Source organism: Chlorocebus sabaeus, chromosome 5 (genome assembly GCF_047675955.1).
Source record: "Chlorocebus sabaeus isolate Y175 chromosome 5, mChlSab1.0.hap1, whole genome shotgun sequence".
Taxonomy (NCBI): Eukaryota; Metazoa; Chordata; class Mammalia; order Primates; family Cercopithecidae; genus Chlorocebus; species Chlorocebus sabaeus.
Genome location: NC_132908.1, coordinates 69,626,636 through 69,633,127, shown reverse-complemented (window position 1 = coordinate 69,633,127; position 6,492 = coordinate 69,626,636).

Sequence of the window (6,492 nt, the reverse complement as noted above, 5' to 3'; positions counted from 1 at the left end):
TTCATGGGAGGACTGCTAGGGAGAGAATGAAAAAGAATGAGATGGAATAAGAGTGAACCAAGTCAAATAAGAGGATTCAGGTTTCAACCAAGTTAAACCTGAAGAGGTGGGACAGGAGAGGTGGGACATTGTGCCTACTTGTCACTTAAAGCTCTTCCATGGCAAGAGTCCTGCAACCATGTTTCGTTAATACACTCATTCAGTAAGTGTTTATGAGCCAGGCTCTGTCCTGAATGTGGGAGATACCACAATGAAAGAACCAAACCGAGCCCTACTTTCATGAAGCTGACATTCTTGTTGGGAGAGAGAAGTGATAAACAGAGAAACAGGTGTTAGAAGGCACCAATGCCATAAAGAAAAATAAAGCAAGATGTGGGGTTAGAAAGGGTAGTATTTTATGGATGATCACTAGAATGGTCCCCTAAGGTAGTGACGGTTAATGGGAGATGAGTATGATTCCTGTGGATGACTGGGCGAACAACGCCCCAGGCAGATGGAATGGCAGGGGCAAATACCTTGGGGTGGGACTGTGCTTGGTGTGCTCAGGGCACAACCAGCCAAGGGGGCTGGGGTAAGCAAAGCAGAACGTGGCAGGGATGATGTCAGAGAGAAAGTGCTTTGTCTTGCTTCCAAGAGGATGAACAAGGGCTACTGGTTCAACACAGAAAAATTTGTTTTCATGTCCCCAGTTGTATAGATGTCAACTAGTCACCTATGAATGCCTCTGGACATGAAGGGATGGGAGAGTGTGTCTGCCCCACTCAGAAACTAAAATAATAAAATCCATAGTAGACATGTGCTGCTAACAGAGTGGGTCAGCAGGGTCACCCTACTCTGTGGGAGTTGGGCTCAGACTTGTGGGATCAAACACAGATGCAGATGAGGGCTGTCCTTCTGCTCACATCTGCACAGAACCAGGGCTCTGCACTCCTCCCAGCACAGGGATTTCACACACACTCATCTCACCAAAGGATCTTCAAATCTAGCCATTTTCCTGGCCCTTCTCTGAGAGTCCTATGGATAGATGGTTTCAAAGAACAATGATTTCAGCCCCTGATGGGTTCTATAAGAGGAATTTGAAAGCTATTAATTATTTAATATCCCACTCTTTATTTTTATTTATTTATTTTTATTTTATTTTATTTATTTATTTATTTATTTTTTTGCTAGAGACAGGGACTCACCCTGTTTCCCAGGCTGGAGTGCAATTGCACAATCATGGCTCACTGTAGCCTTGAACTGCTAGGAAGCAATCCTCCCACCTCAACCTCCTGAGTAGCTGGGACTACAGCATGTCCCATTGTGCCTGGCTTATTTATTTATTTATTTATTTATTTATTTATTTATTTATTTATTTGTGGTAGAGATGGGATCTCACTATCTTTCCCAGGCCGGTCTCAAACTCCTGACCTCAATCAGTCCTCTTGCCTCAGCCTCCCAAAGTGCTGGGATTACAGGCTTGAGCCACTGCACTGGTTTCAGTCTTGTTCTAGAAATTAGTTTTGGACCAGTTGACTGCTAGATAGGATTTATCTTAATCAGGTTTAACAAGGGTGAATTGGGCAATCATAGACTGTCACAACTTGGGAGGAAATTATCTGGGGCCAACTGGCTTTCATCTACCCCCATCCCCCCCACCGCACTGAGTGCTGGGCCTGGGCTTCTCCCATCCAAGCTTAGACAACTTCCCTTTCTCCTCCCTCCTCTCCATCCCATGTTCTGGGCCCACCTTCTGTATCCTGAGCTTAGTGAATGTCACTGGCTGTTGGACAGTGGTTGTCTACACAGGGCAGTTCAATGAGTCTCCAAATTTGGTCTCTAAAGTGGGAAGTCATCTGCAGGAGGGTGGCAGGAGGACTCTGAGAGCAACAGAGTTCCCAGCCACTCTGCCTCCTCCCATGTCCCCGTTGTAATCCCCTGCTTAGGGAAGGGTTGTTCTGCTTTTTCATCTGAGCTGTCTTCTCAATCCATTGCATGTAAACTATGAACTTTCCTTCATTTGATTTGCCAAAAGCCTTTTTTCTTTCCTTTTCTAAAGTGAAGAGAATCAAAAGCTCTGACTTTTACAACTATTACTTCTAAAATGGATTTCAAGGATCCTTTTTGGAAGTCAAAGACTGAGCGGAGATTATTCCTCGGCTGTAACAGTCCTCAGCTTCCCTGTGAAATGGGACCCAAAAGGCTGGTGTGGCCAAGCTTGGAGAGTTGGGGGGAATATGGTAGAATGGTGGGGGGGGAGTCTTCTGGATAGTTTAGATTTTACTCCAAGTACAAGGTAAATCCCTCTGAAGGTTTAAAGGAGGAGTGTGAAGTTTGAGATCTTTCTGGCAATGAAATATGGAGAATGGGCTCCAGGGGTGAGCAATCCAGTTGAGTTTACATTGCAATGGTGATGAGGACAGGGATTTTTGTGTCCCCTAAATTGGTTCTGGTTTATGGTGCTTGCAAACATTCCTCAACTGGGAGACTCCTAATGGCAAAACCACACCAAGCTGCTGTCCTCCTAATACAGAATAGATTTTGTTCCCAAAGGATAGTTACCTGCAAGGACCAATAAGACACCCTCCAACTGATGTCATTCCACCTCTTTCTACAAAATTACTTGGAAGGGTCAGATATGGGACTGAGATTCAGTGGCATCTTTCTCAACCAGGTTTTTGCTTTGTTTTGTTTTCTTTTGTTTTTTGGAGGTGATCTTTTTTCTTTTTTCTGTGTCTCTTTCTCTCTCTCTCTCTCTCTGTGTGTGTGTGTGTGTGTGTGTGTGTATGTGTGTCTTCCTCCCTCCCTCTCTCTATTGGTACAGTACTTAAGTGGCATTTAAGAAATCAATAAAGCAACAAAAATTATTAACTTTGGTGACCAAAGTGACCTCCCTTCAGCCCCCCCAGTTGATTAGGCTTTTTTGTTTTCTGGCTGGTGAATATCAAGAGGCAAAAGTAAGACCAAGTCAACCTGCCCTGGTTGGTTTCTGTTTTATTGACATTTGCTGGGTGCCCTTGATGTGAAAAGCATTGTGCTAGTTGCTGGGGATAGGTAGATAAGGCATTCCCAATACAGAGGTGAGAGGCCAGTAAACAAATTATTTTCACCATGGAGGTCTGTAGGAGGTTCAGGATGAACCTGGGGGAAGAGCAGGGACTGTGTCTCCCTTGAGTTGAAACTTGAAGGAGGAATTACAGTTTGCCAAGTGGACAAGCAAAGGAACACTGGTCGTACTGCCCTCCAAACCTCTTGCCCTCTCGACCTAAGGCTGGGTGTATTTGCTCCCCTCTCTTTACAAAATAGTTTTTGGTCCCCTGGAACAAAAGATCAGCTTTAGCTCCCTACCTCTGCCAGAGCAAATATTGGGAAATGTCGAGCTCGATGAGTTTAGTGTTGCACCTTATTGCGTGTGCCACAGGGATGAATCTATTCATCCCCCTCACCCCCACTCCCTCCACAAATGAGAATCAGGTGGCCAAAGCAAAGCTAAATCCCTGTAAATGAGATGGGGAAGAACTAGGGGCCACCCAGGGATGCAAGAGGGTGACGGAAGAACCAACAAACAATGACCAACGATTGATCCTGCAAAGTTCCTTGTACAAAAGCCCACAGAAAGTGCAGAGATGGTGATGTAATATTGCCTGATGTCAGAGCAACAATCAATAACTATAAGAAATGAGAATGCTGGCTATTCTGGGGTCTCCCAGGAACTCCTATTTCCTTTCTTTAAAACAGAAAAAAAAAATAGATAAATAAGGGCCAGGCAAGGTGGCTCATGCCTGTAATCCCAACACTTTGGGAGGCCAAGGCAGGTGTATCACCTGAGGTCAGGAGTTCGATACCAGCCTGGCCAACATGGTGAAACCCCATCTCTACTAAAAATACAAAAATTAGCCAGGCATAGTGGTGGGTGCCTGTAATCCCAGCTTCTTGGGAGGCTGAGGCAGGAGAATCACTTGAACCCGGGAGGCGGAGGTTGCAATGAGCTGAGATCCCAACACTGCACTCCAGCCTAGGTGACAGAGTGAGACTCTGTCTCAAAAAAAAAAAGCAAAAACAAAAAACAAAACCAAAGTACACAGGCAACAAAGAGCATGATACCTCACATTTCAATACTCATTGAATGTAAATGGCCTAAATGCTCCACTCAAAAGATACAGAACCGCACAATGAATAAGAACTCACCAACCAACTATCTCCTGCCTTCAGGAGATTCACCTAAGATGTAAGGACTCACATAAACTTAAAGGAGTGGAAAAAGACATTTCACATAAATGGACCCCAAAAGCGAGCAGAGGTAGCTATTCTTATATCAGACAAAATGAACTTTAAAGCAGCAGCAGTTAAAAGAGACAAAGAGGAACAATATATAATGGTAAAAGGCCTTGTCCAACAAGAAGATATCACAATCCTCAACATATATGCACCTAACACTAGAGCTCCCAAATTTATAAAACAATTACTAGAGGCAGGGTGCAGTGGCTCATGCCTGTAATCCCAACATTTTGGGAGGCTGAGGCGGGTGGATCACCTGAGGTTGGGAGTTCAAGACCAGCCTGACCAACATGGAGAAACCCCGTCTCTACTAAAAATACAAAAACTTAGCCAGGCATGGTGGTGCATGCCTGTAATCCCAGCTACTCAGGAGGCTGAGGCAGGAGAATCACTTGAACCTCAGGAGGCGGAGGTTGCTGTGAGCTAAGATTGCGCCATTGCACTCCAGCCTGGGCAACAAGAGTGAAATTTCATCTCAGAAAAAAAAAAAAAAAAAATACTCCACTGACAACACTAGACATGTCATCAAGACAGAAAGTCAACGAAGAAACAGATTTCAAGTATACCATGGAACAAATGAACTTAACAGATATATACAGAACATTCCATCCAACACCTGCAGAATACACATGCTACTCAACAGCTCATGGAACTTTCTCCAAGATAGACCATATGATAGGCCATAAAACAAGCCTCAATAAATTTAAGAAAATTGAAATTTTATCAAGCACTTTCTTAGACCACAGTGGAATAAAACTGGAAATCAACTCCAAAAGGAACCTTCAAAACCATGCAAATACATGGAAATTAAATAACCTGCTCCTGAATGAGCACTGGTCAAAAACAAAATCAAGATGGAAATTTAAAAATTATTCTAACTGAATGACAATAATGACACAACCTATCAAAACCTCTGGGATACAGCAAAGGCAGTGCTAAGAGGAAAGTTCATATCCCTAAATGCCTACATCAAAAAGCCTGAAAGAGGCCGGGCATAGTGGCTCAAGCCCTGCAACCCCAGCACATTGGGAGGCCGAGGCAGGCAGATCATCTAAGGTCAGTAGTTCAAGACCAACCTGGCCAATAAGGTGAAACTCCGTCTCTACTAAAAATACAAAAATTAGCTGGGCATGGTGACATGTGCCTGTAATCTCAGCTACTTGGGAGGCTGAGGCACAAGAATTGCTTGAACCCAAGAGGTGAAGTTTGCATTGAGCTGACATCACACCACTGCACTCCAGCCTGGGCAACAGAGTGAGATCCTGTTTCAAAAAAAAAAAAAAAAAAAAAAAGGTCTGAAAGAGTACAGACAATCTAAGGTCACACCTCAAGGAACTAGAGAACCAAGAACAAACCAAACCCAAACCCAGCAGAAGAAAGGAGATAACCAAGATCAAAGCAGAACCAAATGAAATTGAAACCAAAAAAAAAAAAAATACAAAAGATAAATGAAACAAAAAGCCGGTTCTTTGAAGATAAATAAAATTGATAGACCATTAGCAAGATTAACCAAGAAAAGAAGAGAGAAAATCCAAATAACCTCACTAAGAAATGAAACAGGAGATGTTATAACTGACATCACTGAAATACAAAAGATCATTCACAGCTACTATGAACACCTTTACACACATAAACTAGAAAACCTAGAAGAGATGGATAAATTCTTGGAAAAATACAATGCTCCTAGCTTAAATCAGGAAGAATTAGATACCCTGAACAGACCAATAATAAGAAGCAAGATTGAAATGGTAATTTTAAAATTACGAACACAAAAAAGTCCAGGACCAGATGGATTCACAGCAGAATTCTACCATACATTCAAAGAAGAATTGGTACCAATCCTTTTGACACTATTCCACAAGACAGAGAAGGAAGGAACACTCCCTAATTCATTCTATGACGCCAGCATCACCCTAATACCAAAACCAGGAAAGGACATAACCAAAAAAGAAAACTACAGACTGATATCCTTGATGAACATAGATGCTAAAATCCATAACAAAATACGAGCTAACTGAATCCCAACAACATATCAAAAAGATAATCCACCATGATCAAGTGGGTTTCATGCCAGGGATGCAGAGATGGTTTAACATATGCAAGTCAATAAATGTGATACACCACATAAACAGAATTAAGAAACAAAAATCACATGATTATCTCAATAGATGCAGAAAAAGGATTCTACAAAATCCAGCATATCTTTGTGATTAAAAGGCTCAGCAAAATCAGCAC